This window comes from Alexandromys fortis, unplaced genomic scaffold, assembly GCF_014885135.2.
Source record: "Alexandromys fortis isolate MF-2015 unplaced genomic scaffold, M_Fortis_MF-2015_v1.1 scaffold_40, whole genome shotgun sequence".
Classification (NCBI taxonomy): domain Eukaryota; kingdom Metazoa; phylum Chordata; class Mammalia; order Rodentia; family Cricetidae; genus Alexandromys; species Alexandromys fortis.
Window position 1 is genome coordinate 11,815,894 of NW_026067966.1, and position 14,306 is coordinate 11,830,199.

Genomic DNA, 14,306 nt, shown 5'->3' on the forward strand with positions numbered 1-14,306 from the left:
TAGGCCTTCTGTGAATGTAACACTTATAAAAAGTTTTAGTACTTGCAGTTCTTTTAACTCGGCTCTTTCTTTGATGTCTGCTAGAGAAGAACTAAATTCAAGGGCCATGGGATATATAATAGATAATAAAGCTACTTGAGCATTAAAGCAATATATATATACATATTCAAGACTCAAGGCCAGTCTTCTATATCTGCTCAAAATAGAAACAGAAAAAAGGAAAGGTTTTTGTGAAGAAAGGACAAAAGTTGTAATAATATTTAACAAAGTAGACATCAGGCCACAAAGGATGGACTTATAAAGATGGAAAAATACAGTGAGCACCGTGATCACCGCACGTTCAGTCCCGACAGCTTCCTGGAGATGCTTTAGAAAGGGGACATGGAAGAAGCTAGTGGTGTCCCTTGCAATACAGGAATGCTGTATGTTATCTGGGGAAGTCGATGCACATGGCGTTTGGAAAGTGCAAAACCAGCTATTTTTTCTGATATCTGAAGAAACACCCCACCATGACCCTACTACCTAGAAAACCAAGACTGAACAGAAAGAAAAGAGCATTTAAAGTTCACACAGAGATGAAAACTATGCCCACTCCCAACAGTCGCAGTGGCAAGCTTCATAGTGCAGGGGCGCACTTAGAAATGACAACAGGTCATACCACAACAGTGTGGAAGAATTAGGTCAAGAGTTATACAGCCCTTAAGCAATGGGAGGAAAAAAACCTTCTGAAAGCTTAAAGACATTGATGAAAAAGCTCATATGTATGGCCTATTGGTTAAATTTTAAAATGAGTTTATAAGTAAAATTTTCCTTCAAAGACTACTCTAGGACTGGATGACATCACAGGTGAATTTTACCAAATATTGAAATAAATAATTCTACAAAAAGCCCCACTGGAAAACACAGAGAAAAGATCTCCACTGTGTCACATAGGGCTACTGTAAAACGGATATAATATCAGGAAAAGGCAGTATGTGAAAACCACTATCAATAATCCCTGGACGCAGGCATGGGGTTTCTAAACAATGCTCTGTGGGTAAGCACATTAGCACCCAGCCACTGTGGTTCCTTCTCTCGCCATTTACTAAAGTTCTTGCCAGTCTATAAACCTCTGGTACTCACGGATGGAGAATAAGGTGAGGAGAACGTGGCAACGAGGAAGACTACCTCCATCTTCCCTAACTAGCCTGTCTCTTCCCTCTGCCCACGTCGTTCATCTGTGACTGACCTAGTCACCACACATGGGCAGACACTCCCCTGCCACCCTTTCATGGCTATTTCTTTAGGTTGAAATTAAAAGCACTGCCTGCATGTGGTTATCCTGTTCTAACTGTCTAATCTTGTTGGATTTTTTTTTCTTTTTGCATTTCCAGTTGGGTGGTGAGTCAAGCACGCATGGCCAAGTTCTTTCCTTGTTGTGCCTAAAAACACCTACAAGGGAATCTAGTAGAAAATTACCACAAATCAACTATACAGACAACTAAAAACAACAGTAGCTAGTACTGCAGAGTTCTTGTAACACACAGGTTCTACCCTACATATTTTACATCTGTTTAATTATTTTAATCTTTGTAACACCTCGGGAACACGCACTACATCCTCATGTCTCTGTGGCCTACATTTCATCAGCTGAGGGAGCAGAGATTAAAGGACAGTCTTAGCTGCCCCTTTGTCTCTGTGACCAATCACAGAAGATGTGCTAGCCAAAGAATTTTAAGAAGAAACAACACAAATTAAATACAGGAAAGCATTTAAACAATCATATACTGAAAAATTGGTATTCTTTTTATCTGAATTGATGATATTAGATGGAAATCTGGACCAGGTACGAACAGGGTGCATGCTATAGTTCTAGAACTTTAGAGATGGAGGCAGGGTTACGTGGGTAAGCTTAAGGCTGTCTTGAGCTATATGGCAAGATTCTGTCAAAAAAAAAATTCCTGGAGACTAATAAAGTAATGTTGCCTATAATTTTGATCAGCAAGTTTGGAAATTTAAAGTTCAAATAAACTGTTTCTTCTCACTTAATATATGAGCAGACACCATGAGAGTTAGGAGCCTGGCCTGGAAGCTTGACAAATTTTGTTCCACTCCGAGCAGTTTTAGATTTATTTCGATAAGAGTCTTAGAAGTCACGTTAGCTTTGCTCACTTCAGTTTCACTACAATGAAATGAACGATATGTTGGCACCCCACAGATTTAGGTAAAGACGACAGAGGTAAGTACATGCTAAGAGCCTAGAAGATCACATGGAAAACGCATCCAATCCCTTCGCTATGGTCATCGTTCCTGAGACACTAAACGGAACGGCAGAACAAGGCGACTAGTGGTAACTGAACAGCCAGATGGAGCTCAGCGGCCGGTGATACCAGGAACATTGCTACACTCTTTTTAACTCTATTTCTTTCCATACAAGTGTGGGGATACAAGCAACACACAGGAAATTATGGGAGATAAAGTAAAAAGAAAAAAAAAAAGAAAAATTACTCAGCACAGATCCAGGCAAACATTCTCGTTACTTAAAACTTTTTATAAGTGGAAGCAGTGAGCATGGTGACAGATGAGTTTGGTCATGATGGTGCAGACAATTACACTTCGTCAAGATCATAAAGAAATACAGGAAGAGTAAGCAAGAACACCTCACACCTTAGCAGGGCACTGGGTGCTCGCATGTGCTCTAGGAAAGATAAGCAGACACTTTGTACATCCTCCTCAGTGTATCTGACTGCAACTCTTGTTTTGGAGGATGTGCACAGAAAATACAGCTGAGTAAAGGGTCTCGCCACACACGGCTATTCTAAAAATGGGGTTTCCAGGAAGGCGAAGCTTCTGCTGCTGCTTTGCTTCTATCTATCTTTGTGGTTTTCTTTCTTTCTTTCTTTCTTTCTTTCTTTCTTTCTTTCTTTCTTTCTTTCTCTCTCTCTCTCTCTCTCTCTCTCTCTCTCTCTCTCTCTCTCTCTCTCTCTCTTTCTTTCTACAAACTTTCTAGTAACATTAAGTTTTACAAGGAACTTCTTAACTTTTTGGCTGAATAATGCCTATTATCCCTAGGAGAAATACTTATCATTATTTTAATAATTGACAAGTTGAAATTCTTTAGAACACTAAAATAAACTAATTTTTTTTTAAAGTGTGGAAAATCCAAATGGGTGATAGGCATCAAAATTAGGGTCTTTCTCCAGAATATTCTCTGACACAGATGCCTATCTTTAGGACCAATGACAAATGAACAAACATAATGGAAAAGAGAGGGAGCAGTAATGACTTAATTAATAGAACACATTTTATTTAAAAGGTTAAATTTGGAACAATCATCTTTTATGCACATGCTTAGTGCTGGGAAGCAATTTAAATAACAGTGGCAAATGAGAAAATGAGGTAAAATTACACACACCACCAATTTTTTAAATGGCAAGTATTATAATTAATACCCAACTTCCTTTATAACCCACATCACCTTAGAGCGACTATTAGTTCTCTTGGGGTCGGTGCTTAAATGCAGTTGTTTCTTTGCATCCTATTGAGAGCATGCAGCTAGATATTGAAATGGTAGGAACATGGCTCATGACAGGTCTGTCCTTTTAAATGTAAGGCTTGTATGAGAAACTGAGACCCGAGTGTGTGAGTGTGCCTCTTGTGAGGATGGTCTCTTATTCTAAGAGAGCACGAGGCGCAAGGCACCATGGAAGAACACTGATGGAGGAAGAGCCTTGAGGTTTTACGTTCTGCTACTGAACAAACATTGTTTTACTTTTCCATCTTTATAAAGTTTCTGAGTTTATCCCATTCTCTCATAGCCTTCAATTTTACACAAGGACTGTGACGGTTTGCTCTTGGGTATATTAAAGGGATAGTTTGGCAACGGAAGAGATATGAATAAAATGCCGAGTCCTCCTGAAGACGTAGCTCCTACGCACGCTTGTTACAATCACTTCTTTCACCAGAGGCATCATGAAAAGCCCAGACATAGTGTGAAGCTGTCCCTTTTGTAGGTTCTCTGGCTTATTTAGCTAATGGGGTTTCTGTACTAATCTCCTGTTTCAACACATGATCGGTGGACACTATTGGGCTTGACTGTCACAGGTTCTTACTAAAGAGGCCACAGCTCTGGGTGTTTGTTAATTTCCTGATGTGTCCTCTGACTCGCCAGGAGGACTTGCATGGGGAAATGAGCAGCCATGATTGCCCGTGTTTCTAATTCTTAAGTCTTTGAAGCTGAGGAGAGCTGCCCAACCGCCAAGAGCACTTAAAAAAAAAAAAAAAAAGTAATAACAGACTGTATTTTTTCTTTTCACTTAATTTCAACCAGGTTCATTGTTAGAAACCAGAGAAAGAAAATGTGGAGGGTAAAGGTCTATGATCAAGATGGCACTCTGCAAACTTGTTAGCAGCAGACATTAAAGTGCACATAATACAATCACATGTGGGCTCCCAGTAGGATGCATTTTTATTAATATGGTGCTTGCTTAAAGTGTTTTATTCTTTTGTCAAGCCTTCTTACACACTTCAAATGCCTTCTCACTAGGGGAAAACAATCCCCTGGCTTACTGATAGCATTTGACACGCATTCTATAACATAAACGACTATTAGGGACTTCACTTGCTTAATAAAAATGTGCAGAACAGTGGCGGATTTGGTGAGTTAATGGGCCCATATGCTCTTCTTATGCTGACAGGATACGGTATATTGTTAACATGCACAAATCTCTTCACATAAAAATTGCCATCAGCTACACTTATTCTTTTTGAGAATGCCAATGTCATGAATGGGAATATGCAAATGTGTTCGAATTCCCACTCCTTCATATGTAGATACTTGGAGGCAAAAGAGACACTCAAAAATACGATGCGATGCTTGCTTTTTTTATATCGATAGCCTGATTTCACTCATTTTTTATCTTAATATCTTTAACATAATTAAAACAATCCTAAAGCTGGAGTCTGCTATAGGGAAGATCTTTCTTCAAATTAGACTCTAAATACTACTCTTTAGATCATTTTCTAGAGTAGCAAGTAATTCCTTAGTGGTTAATAAATTTGTTTCCAAGAGTTGTCCCTTCAGAACTTAAAATTGATGTAATTGCCAATATTAGGAATCAATTTTCCTCTCCTTTAGCAGATCAATTTCTCTGCCAGTGATGGATTTCCAGAATTTCTAAGGAATGTAAACCTGATTCTAGTTGTAAATTAAATTCCCTTCTCAGAAACCATGAACTATTACGGCCTTAATTTATAGTGTTTTCTTATGTCAGAGACTATTTGGCATATCGTTTCTCTGTACAGACTTTTCTGAGTTTTCAGCACTTTGGATTTTTAAAGCAGTGAAAAGTTACTACTACATTTTCTGAAACACACATGCATACACACACATTATACATACATACAATAGGCAGACACACATACACATATACAAACACACAATATACATACATACAAACATACATACGATACACATACATACACACAAATCATATACAATGTACACACATTTGTACACACATATATGTACACACACACATATATACAAACAAATATACAAACACATAAACATACACACAATACACACATACACACACACACACACACACACTAAAATGAGGCTTTTGCTAAAAAGGAGACTAGAGATCCAACACTATATAATCCCCACATTTAATTACACCTTTTCTTGGCAAGCCTCCCAACATGCAGAGTTCCAATTCAGATGTGTTCCTGCTAAGACAATGAGTTAATCAGAGCTAGGTAGCCAAGGTTTTATTCCGGTATCACGCTGTATTGTCCGGCCATGGTGATACAGGGTAAAGCAAAGGGTCATGTCCCTCATCCACATCCGACTGTCTTATGTTCTTGACTTTTCAGTGAGAGCTTCAAAAATTCTTTCTTCCTCCATAAACTTTAAAAATCTTAAACCAAATATTAGAAAACTTAACTTTCATATTTTCCTATTACTGTTTGGAGCTCATCAAATAGTCCTGGGAAAATCACTTTTAACTTCATTAGTTTTGAAATCATTCAATACACACCAATTTGCTCCAAATATTCACACACTACACTTGTACCCTAACACAGAAACCTAAATTTGCAACACAAAAGGGAGTTCTATAGGAACATGGAAAGCCAGATAGGCACAGGGTTCATAAAAACAATGAAGGCTTTATGGGAGTGGAAACGGCCTGGGGAGGGTCACAGATGACAGCAGCCAGGATCCTTTACTCAGGCAGGAACAAGCAGAAAGGAAGGGAAGAGGAGGCCCAGCTTGCAGCTGATGCCGACTTGGGTTTGATTTTAAGACAGGTGTGCCTGTGAAATAATTACTGAGTTTTTTCTTTTTAAATAATAAACTCATTTGCAAAATGCAAACAATCCCTCAAAGACAAGTCAAGTTAAAGAACACAAACTCATTGTCTTGGAACTACAAGTTACCATGGTGGGCTCAGATCTTGTCACTGCCTCTGCCCCTACACTCCGGCAAGTCACAGAGGTATTACCAACAGGCCTTGCAACTTTGTGAATCAATATGTATACTAACATTATCTGCTATTTGATCTGTATAATAGTAGAATTCATCCCTCTCCTGGGGAATACACTTTGCAACCACATTTAAACACTACGTCTACTTCTTCAAGCTGAGTTTAGGGATAGAAATCCTACAATTGGTTGTACATCTAAGACACACCAGACAATGACACCCTGTCCTGTCATTTTTACCAAGATTCAAAGGGTTGTAAATTAAAGAACGAAGCAGCAGTTGTTCATTGTGGTGTATCCTCTCCCTCTAGCTTCTCTGTTATTGTCTCTATCTTCTGACTCTCTATCCCCTCTTCCTCCCCCTCTCTTACACGCGCGCGCGCACACACACACATGTGGATACATTCTGTGAAATTCTTGTGGCACAATCTGCAGACAAACTTCTGGCAAGGAAGGGCAGGAGAAGATGATTGAAATCTAATTCTGGTATGCTTTGTGCTAAGCCAAAACAGGATAGGCTGTTTAGAACAAACACAAATTCCTCTATTAGTAGTGACTGGCAGAATTATATGGTAGGCTGGTCGCACCTGGTCTTTCTCTAGAGCCGAGTCTGATGTGACCGATCCCTGGGGCACTGGCTCCTAGATTTGGCTTATTGGCACTAATCACGCATGTTTGTCACATGATATGACACTTGAAATAGCAGTTCTCTTTGCTTATAGAAAATATCACATCATATTTTCAACACACTGTATTTCTAAAGCCCTGAATACTTGGTTCAATAAGCTTCCCTTTCAGTATGCAAATGTCAGAATTTCTCAAGCTGTGCAGAATGAATGAATGCTTCTCTGTCATGGGATATCCCAAAACACACAGCAAAACACTAAGCTCAAGATTTCCTTTTATTAAATATGAAAGAACTAAAAATTATAGCACATGCGTAGAAATACAATACAATAAAATGTGTATCAACTATGATTTTATTTTTGATATATGTCAATTGTTATTTTTATGGTTGCTATCTTTTTTCACATTTTTATTTTTGTGATCATATTATAAATATATTTCTTCCTTCTCATTCTTCTTTCCAAGTTCTCCCACAAGCCCCTCCTTTCTTTAAAGTGCGTGGTCTCTTTTTTGTTAATGTTATTTCACACACCCTATGTTTTAAGAGAAAGGAACACATGTGTTTTTTCTTTTGAAGCTTGACAGCCATTCTCAGGTCTCCTGCCTTCCCATCATGCTCTGGGGGTGAGAATACTGTTGAATTTTGCACTCTGTGATTCTCTTACTTCTATATAGTTGTACCCCAAACTTGTCTCCAATAGTTTTGAATTTATATCAAATTTATATTAAATGACATTGGATATTGTCAATTTTTTTCTGAGGTCATGGTATGATTATATAGGTGTTTTGTTCTTTTTAGCCTGTTTGTTGGTAACTTATATTTAAAGACCAAGACAACATTCCTTGGGTAAGACCACTTGGTGAAGATATGCTATTTTTTAACATAATGTTGACTATAATTTCCTAGAACTATGAAAAGGATTTTGTGGCAGCTCATGAAGGATATCAGTCTAATACATTCTCTTTTTTTTTTTATACAGGGCCTTTATCTTATATGAGCACGGGAGTAAAGCTACCTTCACGAATTGAGCTAAGGAAGTATCCTCCTTCTTTACTTAACTGGAAGTTTCCTTAGAATTGTTATCTTTCTATGAAGCATTTGACTTCACTAGAAAATTATATACCTTTAAGAACTACAGAGACACGCAGACTCTTGGCTTGCATGCACTTGATAGTTCAAATCTTTCAAAGAAATTTATCCATTACATTTAAGTTGCCAAAAGTATTGATCATAATATTGGTTTAATATTCTTTCAAAATCTATAAAATGTATAGTAAATTCTACTTCTCAGTTCTCAAAGTCTTCATGTCTTCACTGCGCATTCACCACTGTGTCAACGGATTATCATTTTTATTGATCTTAAAATGTCTTCATTTTATCTGTATCATTTCTTTACACCTGAAAGGCTCGACTACAATATTTCATATAATGAACTTGGTGGTGATGAATTTTCTTTAGTTTTTATATGTCTAGAAGTCACTGGTTTTGCCTTGTGTTTGAACAATACTTATTGTGAGGAAAGAGTTCTAGCTTGGCCGGGCAGTGGTGGTGCATAGCCTTAATTTCAGCACGTGGGAGGCAGAGGCAGGTGGAACTCTGTGAGCTTGAGGCCAATCTGATCTACAGAGTGAGTTCCAAAATAGCCAAGGCTACAAAAAAAATTTAAAAATTCTAGCTTGTCAGAAATTTTCTTTTAGAGGTTTTGTGATCCTAGTCTACAGCCTATTCTTTTTCTTTCTCATCTCTAATTGTCCTGTGAAATCTGCCAGTGTGTTCCTGCCATGCCTTCTCTACATGTAAATGGATTTCCTCTTCACCTGTGATGTGAGCAATTGGATTATAATGTGCCTTGGTATCATCTCCTTATTTATTTGTTTATGCCTGCTCATAAGTTCTTTAGTTTTTAGATTTAGTTCTATTTGAAAATGTTTGTAAGGTGTTTTTTATGTAGCCCTTTCTCTCATTTAGCAAACTCAGTCATGAACTCATTAAGTCACCTGCCATTGCCCTGTAGTCCTTGGTATTTTGGTGTCTTTTGCATACCATTTAGGTTTTAAGTCCTTTGATGTCTCCTCCTATTTATCTATCTTGTTTCTTTCAATGATCAATCTGAAATCAGAGCCAGCCAAAGGGTTTTGTATAGTAGAAGAGAAACTGATTTATGGAAGCCAATTATATTTGGATTTTCATAAGTACTATATCAATATCTATCTCTCTATATAAGATATATATATATATATATATTCCACATATATATTCCTTATTGGCTGTGGGAACTCCTTCAGTCAATAGCCTTTAAGATACCAGCCTACTGTGGCATGGTTGCATGTTCTATAAATGCAGACATAAAACTGTGCTTTCTCTCTCTCTCTCTCTCTCTCTCTCTCTCTCTCTCTCTCTCTCTCTTTTTCTCCTCTTTTGGTTGCTAAATTTGGTTCCTGTTCCCCAGTCGTGCAGAGGACTATGATCTGTGATTCTACCCCTAAATAAAGAACCCTTTATTATACTCAATTCTGAGCTACTGTGGAACTAGTATATCACATCCATCTAGACTTATCTACTCAATAGTTTTAATTTTAAACTTGGGCTTTTAATATATAAACAAATTCTCTTAATTTTAAAGGCCTTGTCTTCTGATTCTAACCTCTATGTTAGCTATGATTTAATAGTTGATTTTTTCTCCTCATTATATCCATGCTTGAGTACTTCATTGAATGTGTATTGTGAATGCCAGAAATTATAAATTTTATATTGTTTGGGGCTTGATATTTTCATAATTTAAAAAAAATACTTGTAGGTCATAGTTATGTTGCTTGGAGAGAATCAAGCCTTCTGGACTTTGCTTTTAAGATCTTTTCAGCAGCACCACAACATGTAGTCGAGGCAGATGATGCCCTGCCATCTTGACAAGAGCATCCTCATGCACACATCTCGGCACTACATGGGCTTCAAGGACAGACACCATTTCCATGTCTGCACGAGCTCTAAACATTGTTTCAGGGATCCTTCTGAGCTAATTTGATAGTTTCTTTGCATGAGTGTTCTGAGTATTACCCTGTACACTACTGGGGAGAGATTGTATATGTATCTGGACTTCTCGTTCCTCTCACCATTCCAGGACTGTAGTCTACATACTCCAGTCACCCTCCTTTTCCTAGATTCTCAGCTCCATCTCCTCACCTCAGGTGCTTAGAGTCATGGTGAGAACGGGATAATGGTCCATAATATGATATTTGTTGGTTTCAATGAAATAAGCTTTAAAATAGCTTAGTATACTTAATATGCTAAAACATCATTGTCCTCATGGATAAAGCCATCCTAAACCACAGATCTAGCACCAGAAAAACCATGTTAGCAATCACCATCTACAGCTAACCAAAGAGAGAGAGGCACGCTGAGAACACATTTGTAACTCATGTTAGCAATCACCATCTACAGCTAACCAAAGAGACAGAGGCACGCTGAGAACACATCCGTAACTCATGTTAGCAATCACCATCTACAGCTAACCAAAGAGACAGAGGCACGCTGAGAACACACCCGTAACCAGGAGTCCTCATCATTACATCACTTATTTCGTATACAGGGGCACTACGAAAGCAATGATGAGGACAGGTGGGGTTGGCTTGGCTAGTCCCAAAACTGGAGTACAGAGAAGATGCATCTGAGCTGATGAGTTGAAAGGACACCATATCTAGACCTTGGACTGATCACATGCTATCTTCAAAATCAACAGTTTCAGAAAGCCAGTCTAGTCTTCCAAGGATCCTTGTATCTTGACTCAAGACATTCAAAGCTATGGTTGGACTATTACAGTTGCCGTCAACTCTCAGACTTGACCTACCTCCACTTCCCCACCCTACCACACACATTACTGGCTAATTCACATTGAGGCAAATATCATTTTTGTCACTTTTCTTTGTACCCCAAACCTTCACTAATATTCTACTGCCTGGAAAATAGTAGTCTTTTTCAAGATATAACCTTTCACCTTACTCATTGACTGTGTTTCTAAATTTATAAAATTTAATACATTCTTCATTTCTTCCCAGTTAACTTTCTGTTTTGCTGGGTGTCTCAGAAACCCGTGTGTATCATTACTATTACTCTGTACTGGGCAATTCCTCACTGTAATCTGCTTCTCCTTGAGTATTCTTCCATCCTAGTCTCTCCTGACTAGGAAGACATTAGATTTGCTTCCAAAATACGTACCACTTTCAAGTATATATGATGTTTGGGTAACCTCAACAGACGAAAAGAGCATTTTCTCATCTTATGTGAAAAGCAATTGCAGTTTAGATATGTCTTTAATATTAGAGCTACGGAGATTCTGCTTTATTTTTTAAGACCAATTTAAGTCAGGCAACAGAACAAGACTGTGAGCTTCCTTATAGGTATCTTCCTCCTGTGCATTCCTGGCATTTTCCAGCATTGAACTCTTGACTCTATACAAAATATAGAAACTCTGGGAACCCCAGACCCTTGAGAACTATTTCAATTATTATCAGGAGATGATATTCTTTACAACACTGAAAACAACACAACACAGTATGAAGCCACCATTCACTATTAAGCAATGAAAAATCTCTGTTATTGAAAAGAATCTACATTTCCACTTATCTAGTTCATCCTTTAGCAAGAATACTGAGGCAAAGGGTGCATATTCTTACCGGCTTACAGGAATTCTAAGTATTTCAATACATACAATATTATTTAATTACTAGAAAAACCTCTGAGTGAGCAGTTATCATCTTTATTTTACAGAGGAGAGATCAGAGATTCAGAAGAGTTATGTTCTAAATTTTATATGAAAAAGGTGAGAACAGAATGATTCCTGACTTTAAAGTATAAATTCTTGATACTATCTAAGACATAAATAGGAGTAAGATTCTGCTATTGGCTTTGCAAACAAAACTTATTTCTAGTATTCAGTACCTACTAAAGTAGAGTTTCATAATAAACTCTGTGGCTGAGCACACAATTCCTCCTGAAAACAACAGTGAGCTGTAATTCAGGTATGCACTATCATCGCAGTTTATATGGCAGCACCCATCAAACTCAGGACTTCGTGCACACCAAGCAAACTCTCTACCATATGAGCTACATCTCCAGCTCTGACAGATACTAAAAGTGATGACCAAAAATTCAAAGAAATGATGGCTTAGTTTAGCCCGGAGGAAGAAGAACAACAATGACCCCTGGTGCTCTCAGAAGTAAGTGGGAGTGGCGTAAGTTGTTCTGTGCCTCAGACACCTTCAAATTCTTACCAGGAAATACATGAGCTATTGCTCATCAGAAAATAGAAAAATCTCAGTTAAATCAGAGACTTTTGTGTGGGTATATGGATGAAGCGCCAGGGAGGACCACAGATGTGACTGAAAGACACCATAGCCCGAAAGAAGACAGAAGCAGAGACTGGTGTAGGATGGGGGATACTGTGTGGAATGTTGCCTCTGACTCTTCTCTCCCTTCTATTCCTCCCCCTCTAAGCTCTTAAATGTAACTAAAGACAGAATTAACTCTCTTGGAAGCCAAACAGGGCTACCACAGGCTCATCAACTGTGCACTCAGTTCAAACCTTGTGGTCCTTTTTATATTACCTGCTATCTGCGTGGGTCTTTGTCTGAAACTTATCTATGGAGTCAGAGGCATGCAGTCACATGCTACACATTAGAACTGTGGAAATTATGCAGGCAGCCCGAGCCCTGCTCTGGTACTGTCCTAACATGTAAGTAATCACAAACTGTGTGATGAGTGTTAGCAAACCTATGTGGTCAGCTCTATTCTTCACAGATGTAATAACTTCCAGTTCATCTTTGGGATTCTACACTCTATCGTCTATAGTCAACACAGAAACTCCTTTCATCTTTTTGAAACTAAATGAAAAAATGGTTCTATGATTATTCCTGTCTCAAAACCTTATGACACTTTCCACACAACTACACGTAGCAGAGAATCCAAGGTTACCACGGCTTTCTAGACCTGCCGAGGCTGGTCACTGGCACCTCTCCCGCTTTATTTTGTTTATCGGTGCACTAGTGTACTTAACCATGATCTTACTGGAGCCCATACTCACCCCAGTTCATTGCACAGCCCTCTCCAGAGCTTTGGCACTTTCTCTTTCCTCCAGCTACAGTGTTATTGTCTTGGCTAGTCACGCAGATTACAATTCCTTTCAACTACATCTGCATTCACGCTACCTCATTACGTAAGCCTGCTATGGCCACTCTGCATAAAGTTGAGCCCTTCAACACCCACTCTTGGTTACTATCATTCTTGGTTCGTGTCTGATCAAATTCTTCACCACGAGTTCTATGGGAAAAAGGATGCTATATTCTTCTGTTTTATACATAGAACATTGAACAGTGCTTGATGTTCAGTCAGTGCTCAATGGGCATTTGTTAATGAAAACATACTATCCAACTAAAACAAGGTAAAAATGAAATAAAATTAAGCCTATAGACTTGACTCTTCTGAAGCTGTCTAGCAAAGGGAAGGGTTTTTTTTTATTTTTATTCTTTTAGGTAGAGGAAATATGAAAGGCCTCATTCAGGTTCCACATGAAGACACGGAGCTCTTGTTTATGGGGGTAACATTCAACAAGACAGGGGAATCCATGGGAGAGCAGGTAGATAGAATGGAAGAGGCCAGTCATGGAAGAATTCAAAACATGCTGATGCATGAGTTTCATCTTTGTTCTCAAAGAAATGGATATTTTTAAATGTAGACATGGGGCAAGATCTGATTTTAAAAAAAAACACCCAGGATGCAGCATAGAAAAGAAATTCAACAAGAATGAAACAGGAGAGAGTTGCTTCTTTTTATCAATCTAAGTACAGGATTTACATGTATTCCTCTTAAAGCTAATCTTCCAGGGCTCACCAGTATTCTGTGTCCAGATCTTTTTGAGTCCCAGATCCATCATCCGGTATTAGCACTATGCCATGCTGTGTATCTCCTAGGATTCTGACAAGTGAACTTGATGTATCCAAACCATGTGCCCAGCTTACCTGACTGAAAACCATGCTTGTTTTCTTCCTGGCACTCTTGTGTGCGCACGTGAGCTGTCTGCCTGAGACTCGGTCTGATTACTCACTGAGCTGTTTAGAATAAGGTGAACTAGCCAGCCCAGCAGGGCACTGTAACCCACAGACCTCATAACCCAGGATTTCCATGGGTTAAGGAGAGATTACAAACCTTATACGATGCCAAT

The 14,306-nt window shown here is 38.5% G+C and overlaps 1 protein-coding gene across 1 annotated transcript in view; it reads right to left on the reverse strand.

Moving 5' to 3' along the window:
- The window catches only part of Pard3b (par-3 family cell polarity regulator beta), a 992,131-nt gene that overhangs the window by 363,967 nt on the left and 613,858 nt on the right, over positions 1 to 14,306 (reverse strand). The window lies entirely within an intron of this gene.